Source organism: Tetranychus urticae, chromosome 2, assembly GCF_039701765.1.
Source record: "Tetranychus urticae isolate SD_2017Ah chromosome 2, NJAU_TeUrti_SD_1.0, whole genome shotgun sequence".
In the NCBI taxonomy this organism is placed as follows: domain Eukaryota; kingdom Metazoa; phylum Arthropoda; class Arachnida; order Trombidiformes; family Tetranychidae; genus Tetranychus; species Tetranychus urticae.
The window spans coordinates 4,601,876-4,615,972 of NC_142959.1; the positions used below are offsets into that span (position 1 = coordinate 4,601,876).

Sequence of the window (14,097 nt, forward strand, 5' to 3'; positions counted from 1 at the left end):
TGTCTAATGATAATTGATTTGTGTGTTCGAGTATTTAATTGGTTAATTAGTTGGAAAAGGTAAAGATGAAAACCTTGAAATGTAAATGTGATCTTGATCAGTTAAATGACCAGTTAAATTGATGAACAATTAGATTAGCTGAAGAGTCGCTTTTAGGCTAAATGGACTACCAATGAATGAAGATTAGGCTGATGGAGATGATAAGAGGTGGTAGGAAGACTGGGATCGTCTTGAGTGAACAGGCAAACAGCGAAGTGAACCGATCACTATCAGCACTTTTTCCCTCCTCATCTGATCAACTTGATATTCCTTCAGTCCATCTTCCATGCCTTTCCATGTAATCTAATCTGTCGAGATATTTTGTATCATTTTTTCTTGTGTTTCCCTTTTTTTGCTTGTTACTCTGCTTACCCAAATGAGACTATCAGATTGAAAAAGACTTGGCCTGAGCCATAGAGCCTTTTTTGCAGAGGTAATCATTTGAACGATGATGACCTAAAACTTTTTGCTGCTTCTTGCTCTTGTTTGTGCTCTTGTTGCCCTTTAAGGATGATGATGCCCTGTGAAGCCTTGAGGCTCTTTTTGTTTCTCCTGTTGTTTGGCTGCTTCTTGGTCGTGCAATCAAAGGCAAAGGACAACAGCAGCTTAAAGAAGCAACTGACTTCAATGTGTGTTAACCTATGAATACAATGTTGAGGTGCCACTTTTAGCTTATCCATATAATTATGTATCAGTTAAACCAGGTAAAAGCCAAGGTAAGCAAAAGGACTCTTTCAATCTCTGAAGAGAGGTTCATTTCAAAAATTACTGGGTGACCTTGAGAGCCTTTTTTCGCTATTATTTCCATCATCAATTTCATCTTTCAAGTTTGTTTCCTCCAAAAGAAGAAGAGGAAAAACAAAAGTTGGATCCGTTTTTTTCTTCAACGAATTTCGCTTCCATGCTGTTGCTTTCACCTTTCAAACCTCTGCAAATTCATATCATGCAAGTTGGATCAACCAATGTAAATAAGCCGAAGCCAAATAAAGCATCGGTTTCATCGTATTTTCAATATGCTTCATTCGGCTATTAAAAAAGGAACCGATTGTGATCTTTTTTGGTTGAAACATTCATTATTGCTGAGTTCAAAAGTTGTTCAAAAAGTTGTAGTCTTTTGATCGAAATGCAAAAAATCGTGAAAATCTTTTAGCACTTCATAAGCGGTTCTGGACAAAAACTCGATGTTTACAAAGCGCTGAGTTTAGGTGAAATGAATTTGGGAAAATGTTGAATAAAGTAAATGTTTATTCAGGGAAATATGTTATTGAATATGAATTGAAATTGAACCTTGCAAGTTTTGGGGAAATGTATTTTTCATGTAATAAAATTTATTTTAATCAGCTTATTGATTCAAGTTGAGCTTAATGCTCACAAATTGAACTTTTTTTTATCATTTAAACCAAATCATTTTAGTCATTAATTTTATTTTATGACTAATTTAGTTTTTATCATATGTTATCAATTTTTTGTTGTTATAATAATGTAAAATAACTCGGTGATGTTTGAACAAACTTTTCTAATCAAGTTGAACTAAGAGCTAGTCAGGTTAATCAGATAAGTTTGATAAAAATTAGCATCCCATTGAACTGAATGAACGTCCATAAAGTGAACATTTATTAGGATCAAATCAATTTTAGCCGTCAAACTTATCATTATTTCAATCTATATAGTTTCACATTAATTCCTGTTTTCTCATTCAATTGATATTTGAAATTCATTTGCAGTTTAATGATTAAAATTGAAATGCTGCCGATGAGAAAGACATAATTAACTGCTGTTATAATCGATGCTGAATGTTAAGTTGTAGTTAAATGTGTGATTTCAGCGTTTAACAATGATATTAGATAAAAATGTTGATTCATGTTCATACAAGAGCGATAACAAAACGACATTTCTTGAAAAACATTTTTATTCATTCTTCACACTTCATCAACAATGAAGAACCTATCATTTTTCCTGTGACGCCCGAATGGTCCAAAATTACTGGAACAAAAACCAGACATACTTTTAGTCCACTTGAAGATCGTCACCACATCCGAAAAGCAATGAACAGTTTGATGGATCTGGATGAAAATGTTATGGAAAAAGTCGGTGTCGAAGTCGGATTTATTCAATTTTTCAGCTTTTCTCATTTTGACGATGGTTTGAGTCTAGAGTTTGGGTCTTTTAAAGAGTGCATATGAATTAAATATCGATTTTCGATTTTTTGAGGTTTGTGCTCGTTTGTATCCTAACATTTACATAGACTTTATCTTTACCTAAACTTGAACGATGTTAAACGCTGTTACCGCTGTGAAAACGCCTTCTTCGACTGACTTGAAATCAAATTATTTTCTCATCAAGTTGAACTTGAAAACAAAATTACGCTCATTTAAGTCCAACTCATTACGGGCAAGTTCAGAGGAAAGCATTTGAAATTGTAAAGTAAATTGTTGGCAAAAGCAACAATTGGTAACCTCTTGAACGTTAAAAACTGTTTACAATGTTGAGACCATTAGTTTTTGCACAGTAATGATAGACTAAATTAGATGCGATGAAACGGTGAAAATTTAAAGCTGATCAAGACACTATTATCATTGCAGTTGGTGTCTTTTTCAACACAACAATTTAACCCGAAGTAAACTTATCATGTTAACCATTAAACCCGTTGTTAAATGATTATAATCATACTTTTAAATGTCATGTTACGGTTTTGGACATTTTACCTTTTCTGTCTGCACACTAATTGTATTATTGATAATGTGACTCTTAATTTAGTTTTTTTTTTGTTTTTCTTTGATTTTTTTTCTTCGTCCTTCCAAATGTTTAGCCAATAATAATGAAAAATGGTTAACCTGACCATTACAATTAACTTTAATGTTGCTGCTTATAAATTACATCCTAAAGTCTCATCATGATCATCATCATAATTATCATCTTTCTTCCTGGTTGACAGGGTCAACAGACATTTTTCACTTTTACCTTTAAGCCAAATATCATCATCGTAACCCATTATTCAATTATCATGTGAACTTGTTGAAACAACTGGAAAAGCGGTTGAAATGGTTGGACCAAGGCTCAGTGACCAAAACACACTTTCGTGAAACATGAATAATTGCAACAATTAACCAATGAATATCAATAAAGATCTGATCAAGTGTAGCGAAACAGTTAAGCCTTTAAGGTTTACATTTTGCATGAATTTGTATTGACTTATTTAACCATTTGATTGGAATTGATTTATTGCGATAAAATGTGTGAATAAGAGTCAAATGAATACAAAATGTTCCCAAATCAATTTAATCATTAAACAAGGTTAATCAAGAATTAAAAATTTGATACTCTTCAATAAACACTTGAAGATACAAAAGAGTTCAGCTTAATGGACAGTCACTTGATACATTTAAAGACTTTTAGCAATTAATAGTGTTCAATGGACGTTTAAAAGTCAATATTAGTTTTGGCACTTTAGCACACCTTTTGTCCCACTTAATTGTGATTAAATTGAAGGTAGCAACTTGAGGCTTTCAGACGCAAGAAAAAAAACGGTTTTCCTTTTCATGCTACTGTGCAACTTGCCGAGTCACCAAAGGGAGTTGGAAAATATGAGCGGAAAAAAAGGATCCATTTGACAGGTAAAAAGCTCAGCAATGAAAAAGGTGAAAAAGATGAGGGTGATGTTGACTGTGAAAGATAAATTGATGCCGATGATGATTATGATCAACAGCAAGTCAAAGGGAGGGATAAAAATGAGTGTTTTACTTGAAGAGGTGACAATATTTACCATCAAATGAAACCACATCCATCATTATGATTGCAAGAAAAAAGTTTCTTTTTCTTTTCTTTTCTATTCTACAAAAGCATCATTATCATCCATCGATTATTGACTCTCCCCACTGTTTAGCACCTTAGCTCTTGGCACAGGAGGAGTAACATAAAGTCGCCAAACAACAAACATGAACAAAAGAAACGTTGGAAAAGAGCAACAAAGAACAGAAAATTAAAGTTGAAAAATGTTTCAATGTTGAGGCCTTTCACTGTTAGGCCTTTGTAATGGTTAACAGCAACCCAGTCAAGCAATCAGCTAGGTTACAACCTTTCCCCTTGACAAGGGTCTTTACAAGGCAACAGCGAGAAAACAGTTTTTACGTTTTCACATTGTTTAGTTGTTATTATAAATCTTTTTTTATTAACATTTATTTGACTTTTCATGTTTTATTGCTTTTCACATTTGCTTATTCCCATCATCATCACTCTCATCATATTATCATTGTCATCATTCGCTATTAACCAATATTCAACAAATCTTTTTTCCCCTCTTTTCCAATCTATTACAATTGGTGTTGATATTTTTTCATATTGTGTCGAGTTGCAAGAAACAATTTTCACTTTTCTTCCCTCATCTTCATCAACATCTTTAGTTTTATACATTTCAACAAGTAACGGCTTTTCATCATCAACTTTTTTCCATATTTTGCTTCTTCTTTATTGTATTCAATTTGAGTTTTCACTTTCATCTTCATTTTTAAATGGCAATTGATGATGATAATGATGAAAGTGATGAGGTAATAGCGTTGGGTGAAGTGATGGAAGTATAAATTTTTATTGAAAAGTTGATTACCTTGAAGCAAATTGTATTTCAACTTTTCTTTATCTTCATCATCATTTATGCTAACGGCACTTTTAATTGTGATTTAAATGCGATTCTTTTCACTTTTCTTTATTCCATGAATTTGTGAAATGAATTTTTCACTTTTTTCTGTATTTCATCAGCAAATTACTCTTTAACTTTAATCATTTAACCAATTTAAAATGCATTATTTTGTTGGAGTTGCCATTAGATGAACAAACTTCAACCTGATTAACCAACATTTTTTTTGGGTGCTTAATTGTTGCCATCAAGGTGAACAAGTGATTAAATGTTTTTAATCAAACAATCGATTCTTGAAACTCTTTTTTTTCACTTCTTCGCCTGTTTGTGTTACAAGAAGAAGAAAAAGTTTGCCCAAAATTGAAATGTAAAGAAAGCTTAATTTGATTTCTTTCAACATTAATATATTAATCAATCAAATCAATTACAATTGCCATTGAGATTAAAGCCAATTTGAACCTTGAATTTGATGGGAAACTCTATTAAACTCAATTGATTGGAAATGATGAGGAAATGTGAGAAAAAAAGGTTTTTTTTTCATTTCAATTTACAATTTATTTCGATTTTGATTACAAGGTAAATTATGATTTGTAAGGTTGATCAATTGATAGACTTAATTTACCTTGCAAATGTTGATGAACGATGGTCACATTTAAGGCTAATAATGCTAATAGAGAATCTAATTACTGGCTTCTTCATTTAATAATCAAGAGAAATGAAGAAAGTTTCAACTAATTTAACTTGCAAATGTTGTCATTTGCAAAAAAGGTTAAACTGTTTATTGAAAACAATTGAATGTATGCATGGTAATGAGGATGAGAAAGTGAAACTGACCTTCATGAGTTGACGATGAAAAATGAAAATGAAATTTTTCTTCATTTTTTCTCATCAAAATTTCCATTTTCATTTTAAAAATTTTCATGACAAATATTCAGAAGCCAGGTCAAGAGTTGAGAGTGCTTCAACATTGAGTGACATTCATCAAATTTTAGACTAAACCCAAGCTAAGACATCAACCTGAGCTGTGAAATTTAACGATTCAATAGGAAGAGTCTCTAATGATTTAAACAGCTTTGAAATAATAGGTAATCGGGTGAGTAAATCATTTCATAAGACTCGCACTATTGTCTCAATTTTTATGGTCAAAAACAAAGGTCGAGACAAATCTTGTCGAAAGGACAGTTTCACTTGGAAAAATGAAATTTTTTGTTTGCAAGTCATAAAATTTAGACGGACTGACTTTTTCATCATTTGACAAACTGAAACCAAAAGTGTCCAATTCAGTTTTAACTGACTTGCAGCTTAAAACATTTGCTCCTTTGAAGGCGCAACCTTAGGGCTTTTCACCCAAACATGTTAACGTGAGTTGAGTTTGTTGATGATCATCAAGGTGGGAAAAGAGTTGAGACATTTTAGGAAATAGTAAACTTGAATAAATCTGGTCAAAGCAATGATTCTTGTAACTCTAAAAAATGTATTCCTTTGCTTAGAATCCTGGTTTTCATTGTTACCCAATTCTTGCTTAAGGCTTTTCAAAGTTGAAACAGTTATAACCAAATTCATTGCTCAAGATGTGTTTAGTTAGGGCGCAAAACTTGTATCGATGAGTTTGCTTGTTTAGGACTTGGAGGAAATAAAGTTTGATCTTGAAAAATGAAGCAAACTTAAGGCCAAGACATTGAATGTTTTCGCCACAAAAGCAAACTAAATCAGCTTGATCGAAGTATTTTGATTAACATCGAAATCGCGATCGTTATTTTACGGGATTTAGCAGCTGATTCAAAACGCTTGTGTGGCTCAGCTTTGGTTAACCTTGCAAGTCCGTTGGACGTTAGACCCAAACGGGAGTAAATTTAGTTTCTGGGTTTTCTTTGGTGAAATTGAGTTTCTTTACAGCTTTCATATCAACCTACTTCTGATCAAAGTTGTTATCAACTTTTCCATCATTTACCTTGAATGTTCATTAGATCGACTCTAATCAATTCAATACACATTTCGCTGTTCATTTTCGACTCTCTATGGAATACACAGAATTTTCTTGTTTTTTTCCTTCTTCTTGTTGTTGTTGATGCTTGTTTCATCCATTCAATTGAGTTCAACTTTTTATTCTTGCTTCGAAACCTCATTGTAATCAAGTCAATTAAGAGAGCAAATTAAAGTAAACTTTTTACAATTAACGAGACAATTTATTTTAGTTTTGTTCCCTTTACGTTTCTTTACTTTTGTAACTAACCTAACGATATATTGTTACACTGATTAGAGAATTGTAATCATCTATAACATCGGTTAATCAACTAAATTGTTAATCAATAATTTTCAGGAAATTGTAAATTGATTCACTTTATGGTTGTAACTGAAACTTGCTTTGGCTTAGTTCATTGGAAATCAGCAAATTTCAAATTTAATCAGAGACTTTCATCAAACTAAATCAAATTTCAGTAAACATAATGCTAATCAACAATTATAATTCAACTTTTACTTATTTAATTTAATCTTCAAATTAACCGCTACTTTGTAAACCCCTTTCAGTGTCTATTGTTTTCCCCCAATTTTCAATCACAAGTTTCCCACATTTTAACGGTCATTTTTGTCTGCAATTTTCAATCTTTTGTCTAACTGTTATGATCTTTAATTAACACTAATTTTTAATTAAATGTTTTAGTTTTAACGTATTTTTTGTTGATTCTGCAATTCTATTTGTGTCATGAATCGGTGGTTTGATGGTTTCAGTCTTTTGGTAAGTGCTTAGATTGAGATTTATTTCTTTGTTTATTGGTCTTGTTATTTTCATTGTAACTTGTCTGCTATTTTTCACAGGATTGTTTAAGATCTGGATCAAGATTGATTTGGTGCTGATTTTAACTCTCGATAATTTGATTAGTGTTAACACAACTGTTCATCAAGCCGTCTTGGTAAAAAGGCGACAAAAATGGTTACAATGGAGTCAAGTTATACATGTAACAACGTTCAATTAGACAGCAGTTTTAGACGCGCAACCTGAGCCCAGTCATTGAATCCAAAAGGCTAACTTGTACTTACCAATTAACTCAACAACAATCAGTTAACGTTATAAAACAATTAACACACCACAGATGAAAACAATAAACAAAGCCAAGTAAGCGAAGCAACAGTAAAGGTTAACAAAAACGCAACGCTAGTGGAGGCAGTTGCTTTATTACACAGGAAAAGTGGATGGAAGCACGTTAATGTTAACAACAACGGACCAAACAAGAATCAAGTTTTAGAAGCTCATCATAAATCTAACACGAAAAAGAAGAAGATGAAGTTAATCTTGAGCTTACAAACAAAATTAACAACAAAATCCTAGTTAAACTTATTATTTGTAAATCTGTTTGGGGTAAAGTAAATGAAATTTTGTGTAAAAAACTCACGATTAGATCATAAAGTTTGCTAGTTTCCTTTACTTTTTACCCCAAATTTACTCTCATTTTAACCTTGAATGGCTATTATCAGCTTTAGTAATGTGAATCTTTTTTCCTCTGATTCAACAGTCTGAGCCTTGGAAGAAATTTTTTTTGAAACAAAGAAATGGTAAAGTTAAAGATTGGAGGGAAGCAAAAACTAATAACAATTTGGTCCTGATTGTCTTAATCAATCAGTTAATCAACACGCAATGGCCCTTAAGGAAGCTTGACTTGTATCATCATATAAACCTCAATTCAACCAAAATTATTATATTAAAGTAAAGATCCGATTGATTAAGTGGCAAGCCATGATGATAAACTTAATTAAACTTTTCTCCATCTTCACCATCTTCAACATCCTCACCATCTTTACCATCTTCATCTACATCATCTTCATCTTAATCTTCAGTGACAGTGTTTTATGCAGCAAAGGCAAGCAAAATTTTCATTTTTAATCTCAAATTTATCTTTACAATTATTGCAGATGTTAATCGCAACTGGAACCATATTTTTCAGTTTAAAATGTTGATAATAATTCTGCTACAATATGTAATAACGATAAATTTGAGTTGAAAATATTTTTATAAGTTTTGCAAAAGTAAGTTCAATTAATTCTGGTGCAAGAAAAGTAGCAAAAAACATAATTGATATAAATTAGTATTTACAGGTTCAAGTGTAAATATTTTACGACTTTTTAGTTTTGTTAATTGAATAGGAAAGTTTACTGGAACAGATTTATTAATATAATAATAATAAAAACTCAAACCTGGTGCAATACAATTTATGACAAAACAAAAAGTATAAATTGATGAAACTTTGCTGTTTGAACAATTTTTGCAAAACTTATTACAACTTTCAAGATTTCAAGACTAAATTATCATCATGAAATCTTGAAAACTTAAATAATTGAAACATTTGGTGTTTGCCTTTTTTTTAATGAAAAGCAAAACAAATTTATTTCATTTTTTAAATTATTTTTACCCAAAATTGATGGCAACAATTGATTATTTTGTTGACTATATACAGATTGCGAAAGTTATTGGAAGCCAAAGGAGACGGAGGAAAAGATTTATTAATCAATGGAATCTTTAAATTTCATTAATTAACATGAAATTGTTTCATTTAATTGTGCCATGAAAATTACTGGAGGAAAATCAAAGCAAAAAGAAAGAAACGGAATTGCCTTTGAGGTTACCAAAGTTTCAAATGAATAATCATGCTATTGAAGATGAAACGGGAAAAGAATTTCAATCAGACTGAATTGGTTCCGTTTTGGTGACGAAGGTGACATTTATTGTTGGACCAGACAAGGTTGAAGGATACGCCAAGAAGTGGCCAAAAGGTTAATTTGATTGATGGTCCATTGCTTATCAAAGGTTATAATTTAAGTGTACCCATTTTCACCCTGAAGGGTCAACTATTGAAAGAAGAAGACAAACTTTTCATTTTGCAAATATTTTGTTTCTCAACATTTCCAATGTTTACCTTTTTTTCTTCTTTCAGACAAAATTATATCTTGATAAGCAAAGGATAATTTCCTCCAGAAAATGATAAGAATGCAATAATGAAGAAATTTTCATCTTTTTTGAGCTCAGAATTTTTTACTATCTGATCTTCAATATCTTATTTAATCAGTAAATTTTAAACATTTGCTTTTACCATTTTCTGATCTCAATTCATCATTTTTTGACAGTTATGAATAATTTTTCTTTTTTCTTTTCCAGGAAACTTCTAACATGATATTCATAATTAGCTAATTCCAGTTTACTGAGTGGTTCATCGTCTATGCAAAAGTGTGGAGAAGAGTGCATTAGAAGAGAAGAAGAGAAAAAATCCGGTAATTCTAATTGTTGGTGTTTCAATTTTTCTGTGGGTCAACTTGGATATGCTGTCGCTAGTAAATCTTCTGAGAAAATATTCAATTGAGTTTAAATTCTCCAGTCGAACAATGATGGAATGGAATCAGTTATTTTTCATGGATTCATTAAGTGATTTGGAAGTGATATTCAATTTACCTTCGCATTTATGAGTTAAAGCGATGAAACAATTGGATAATTAAAATTGTCAAGCTTGAATTTGCATATTTTTGTGATAAAAATTTGATTTATTCAACAATAACAATGAGCTAATTGCTTCTACAAAATCTTCATTATCAAGTTGATGAAATAATGAAAGCTATTTTAATGAATTCATCACCATGCCACAACAAGTGAGTAACTTTACATGTTGAAAAGGCTTTGTCTGATATAAGCCTCAAGTGTGTAATTGTTAAGGGCGTTTTTCAATTCGAACGCCTGTCTGTTGAAAAACTCGAGATACAAGCAGCTTGAGTTAAGTTCCAGACTTCATGCTGAAACTGTCGCCTTTTCTAGATTTAATTTAATTAATACAAGCATATTCATTTTTTTGGCCTCCATTTCTTATTAGAAGGTCGCTACCAAATATTTCTCGTTCGACTGGATGGCGTTTGCCTGTAATTGATACCCCCTGCCATTAAGAAGTTGTACGAAAAAAACCTCCACAGCTTAGCTGATAAATGCTTGCTAGTATTTCCAATAGTACATGATATCAATTTCAAATGAATGCGGGTACAAGATGTCAAAGGCGACTAATTGATCTTTTTGATAAAGTCAAAGTCAGGAGCTCAGCAATAAGCGATTAATTTTCAAGACTTAATTTGACATTTTCCACCTCATTTAACCAACTAGACTTTGGCCAACTACAACGAGAGGAAAAGGAGTGCTGTTAAAATTTCCAAATACTAATCAATCTCTATTCATGGATTAATATGGTTTTTTGCATGATCTTCACAATTATGGACTATCAAGGATCAATCTAATTTTAAAAACCGCTCTTTTGGCATTTATGGTCCAATCCTTTTCCAGATATCTTTTGTTGATTTTGGATCTTGTTTGTGCTTCTAAATATATGATCTGTTGCACCAGTTGGAACAGCTGTTACATTGTCATGAGTTTTTCATTTCCGATTCAGCATCAAATAGGGAAGTTTTGTTTCCAGCTTTGGCTTCATCCATGTTTGATCAACTATTGAAACTTGGGAAAAAAAGTTGGATTCATTTTGAATTTTCTGGCAAACTTGAAGTCTCTTTTTGCTACACTATTTGCTGGTTTTTCATGTTTAAAATTTTTGATTACAGTTAAAGATTAACCTTGAATTGTTCAATTTACTAGACTTGAAACTGAACAAACTTGAAAAATTGGAGTTGTAAATTTTTTCACTTTAAAATTGACTTTTGCCTCTATTTTTTACCTTCCTTAAGGCCATTTAAAATGCAATCTTGGCCTGTTTGGGTTTACATTTGTTTGTATTTCAAATTTTTCAATAAATATTGAAATTTAATGTTAACATGACAATCTTTTCTTCCTACAAACCCAATGAAATGAAAAAAAGCATTCCAGTGATCAGTTTACTTAATTTCACCCAATTTTACTCTGTTCATTACTGTAACCTTTTCTCATGTTAACCTGTTTCTGTTGTTATTTGTTTCTATTAGATGAGATTGGCAAGGTTTATTCATTATCATTATTCAACATGAAAGGCCTAAAGGGAGAAAGTAAAAAGTGAACGATAAAAAAATGAATTAAACAAAAAGGTAAAAATGAGGTTCAACAATTTTCTGTATCTTTCACTTTCAATATTCAGATGGCATGATAATGGGAATGATTTGAATAAAATTGGATAAAGCCTTGTTTAATATTAATTTCTTGTTGATAAGGTCAACTCATTAAGAAGCAAAAATCATCTAAATTGTTGAAAATTTTAATGATCAAATCAACATTGAAATGGCTTAAAAGTAACCTTCATTTCAAGCAATTTTAAAACAGAAAATATTTCAAAGCAAAAAAAAATTCTCAACAATTGAATAAATCTCACAAAATTGACAAATTAAAATTGAATCAAAATTCATCTCAAGTAAGAACTTTTAAAATTGAAATCTTTTCACAATTGAATTCAATTTTCACTGTAAATTGTCAACTTGCAGTTGAATGTTAACTGTAAATTCATTTTCCAATTACAATTAACTCTAATCGATAAAAGTTGCAAATGATTGGTAAATGAGTCAAGTATCTTAACGTTGTTATTCAATTAAACAAGTTTACGTGAAAATTAAAAGATTGTTAAACAAGGCAAACATTTCCTTGATCAACACTTTATTCATCATAATTAACTGTTAACTTTGATTAATACGATGAACTGAAAGCTGAATAATGTAAATACAATTTGCTCTTCTTTCAAGATAATCATTTGTGATAACAATTTACTGGTTGATCCTTTCCATAAACAGCAACAATAACCTTTCAACAATCAACTGTTATTAAAAAGTCCAATTGTTATTAAGTTATCAAATTTAATCTCTAGTTGATCAAGTGAAATCACAGTTGCTGTTGAAACTAGCGATTAAGTTTTAAATGAAACAATCATTGATGATCAGTCAAATCTGTGGTTTTAAAGATGAACCAAATGTCAGATTAAGAAGAGCAGCAAAAAATGAATCACAATTGACCAGCAATTTAATTGATCATTAACCAATTCAAGTTGATCGATGAAACGTTTTTGCACATTATTCAATGGAAACTCTTGAAATGCATGAATAAACAGGGGAAAAAAGGTTAATCTTTGAAAGAGTAAAAAGAAGAAGATAAAAGCTCTTCCTCTTATTATTCAAATTTAACCATTTACTTTAAACAACTTTGCTTCTTCTCTGAATCAATTGAATTTACAATTAAATTACTTGTAAACAGTTTATCCTAATTGTTTGCCTCCATTACAATTATGTATGGTGAGGAAAGGGAGGAAAAAAAGGTTTTGATGATGAAAAGACGATGAAATGTATTTACTTATTCATTTGAGTGAATCAACTTTTGTTTCAATTGAAATTGAATCAGTGTTGATTTAGTTGATGATCACCTTAACCTGGTTAAAAAGGTTTAATGTAAAACAATTGAAAAATTGTTAAGCGATTAAAAGATAATCTTAAAGTGAAATTACAATTGTTTTCATTTTGTTTAACCTTTTCATCGTCTTCATCTTGAGACCATCAGTTGTTTGGTTATTTACTGTCAACAGTAGCTATTGAAATGGTTGACCTGAACAACAGTTGAAAGTGGTTATGATTATGGGAAAGTATATCAAGAGGATAAATTACATGAAAAGTGTGTTCAAAGTTGAACCAATTTGAGATTGTATCATGCGTAGATGAACATTCATTACATGGAATCAATGGGAATCGATCAATGATTAGATGGCGAAGAAACTGGCGAGTGCAAGGGAAAAGTGTTTCTCTACTTTTTATCTGAAAACAGAACTTGAATAGTTGAAGAGATTGAAGACAAAAACAGATGATGATGATGATGATGATTAAGGAAGAAGAAGAAGAAGAAGAGGAAAAAAAAGTTAGTCCTGAATGGAATTGTATTTCAAGACATTCTCAGTTGGGTATAAAATGCATGGAAGATGGTGAAATATGTTTAGATATTTTGCTTCGTCTTCACCTTCAGAATAAGAATGAACCATGATTGGGATGATAATGATGATGGTGATGATGGTAATGAAGAAGAGTGAAGGATAAAAAGGATGAATGAGTTGAATGGTATATGGCTCATTTAGTGAATCAACTGTAATTCTAGATCCTATTAGGATAACTTGTCTTTATCATCATCATCATCTTGTTGGTAAATATCCTAAAAGATGTTGTCTCTTGATACTTAATCATCAACTCAAGTATAAAATGTGAAAACAAAAGGATTAAAATATGCAATTTGATTCAATGATGGAAACATCTCAATCAGAATTTACTTTTTAATCGTAAATATTGATTTTTTAATTTTTCCATTTTTTCTCATTTGTTGTGACAATTTTTTCATCTTTTTTCAATCATTTCCTTTCAATTGTTTCAATTGATTAATTGATTTATCATATTTTCACTCTTTTCCTGTCAAACTGATTATTCAGTTTGCTCTGTTGCTTGAAATTTTTGGAAAA

At 31.0% G+C, this 14,097-nt stretch overlaps 1 long non-coding RNA gene across 5 annotated transcripts; it reads left to right on the plus strand.

Annotated features, from left to right (window-relative positions):
• Window positions 1-7,237: 7,237 nt before the first annotated feature.
• Window positions 7,238-11,460, plus strand: LOC107366589 (uncharacterized). Of its 5 annotated transcripts, none has more exons than XR_001569711.3 (6): window positions 7,238-7,406; window positions 7,487-8,027; window positions 8,182-8,526; window positions 9,121-9,436; window positions 9,819-10,303; window positions 10,522-11,460. It is a non-coding gene; the product is annotated as an uncharacterized LOC107366589 (long non-coding RNA). The 5 variants fall into 5 exon arrangements; XR_016198282.1 differs by having other exon boundaries at window positions 10,525-11,460; XR_003083081.2 differs by having other exon boundaries at window positions 7,487-8,012.
• Window positions 11,461-14,097: the final 2,637 nt, after the last annotated feature.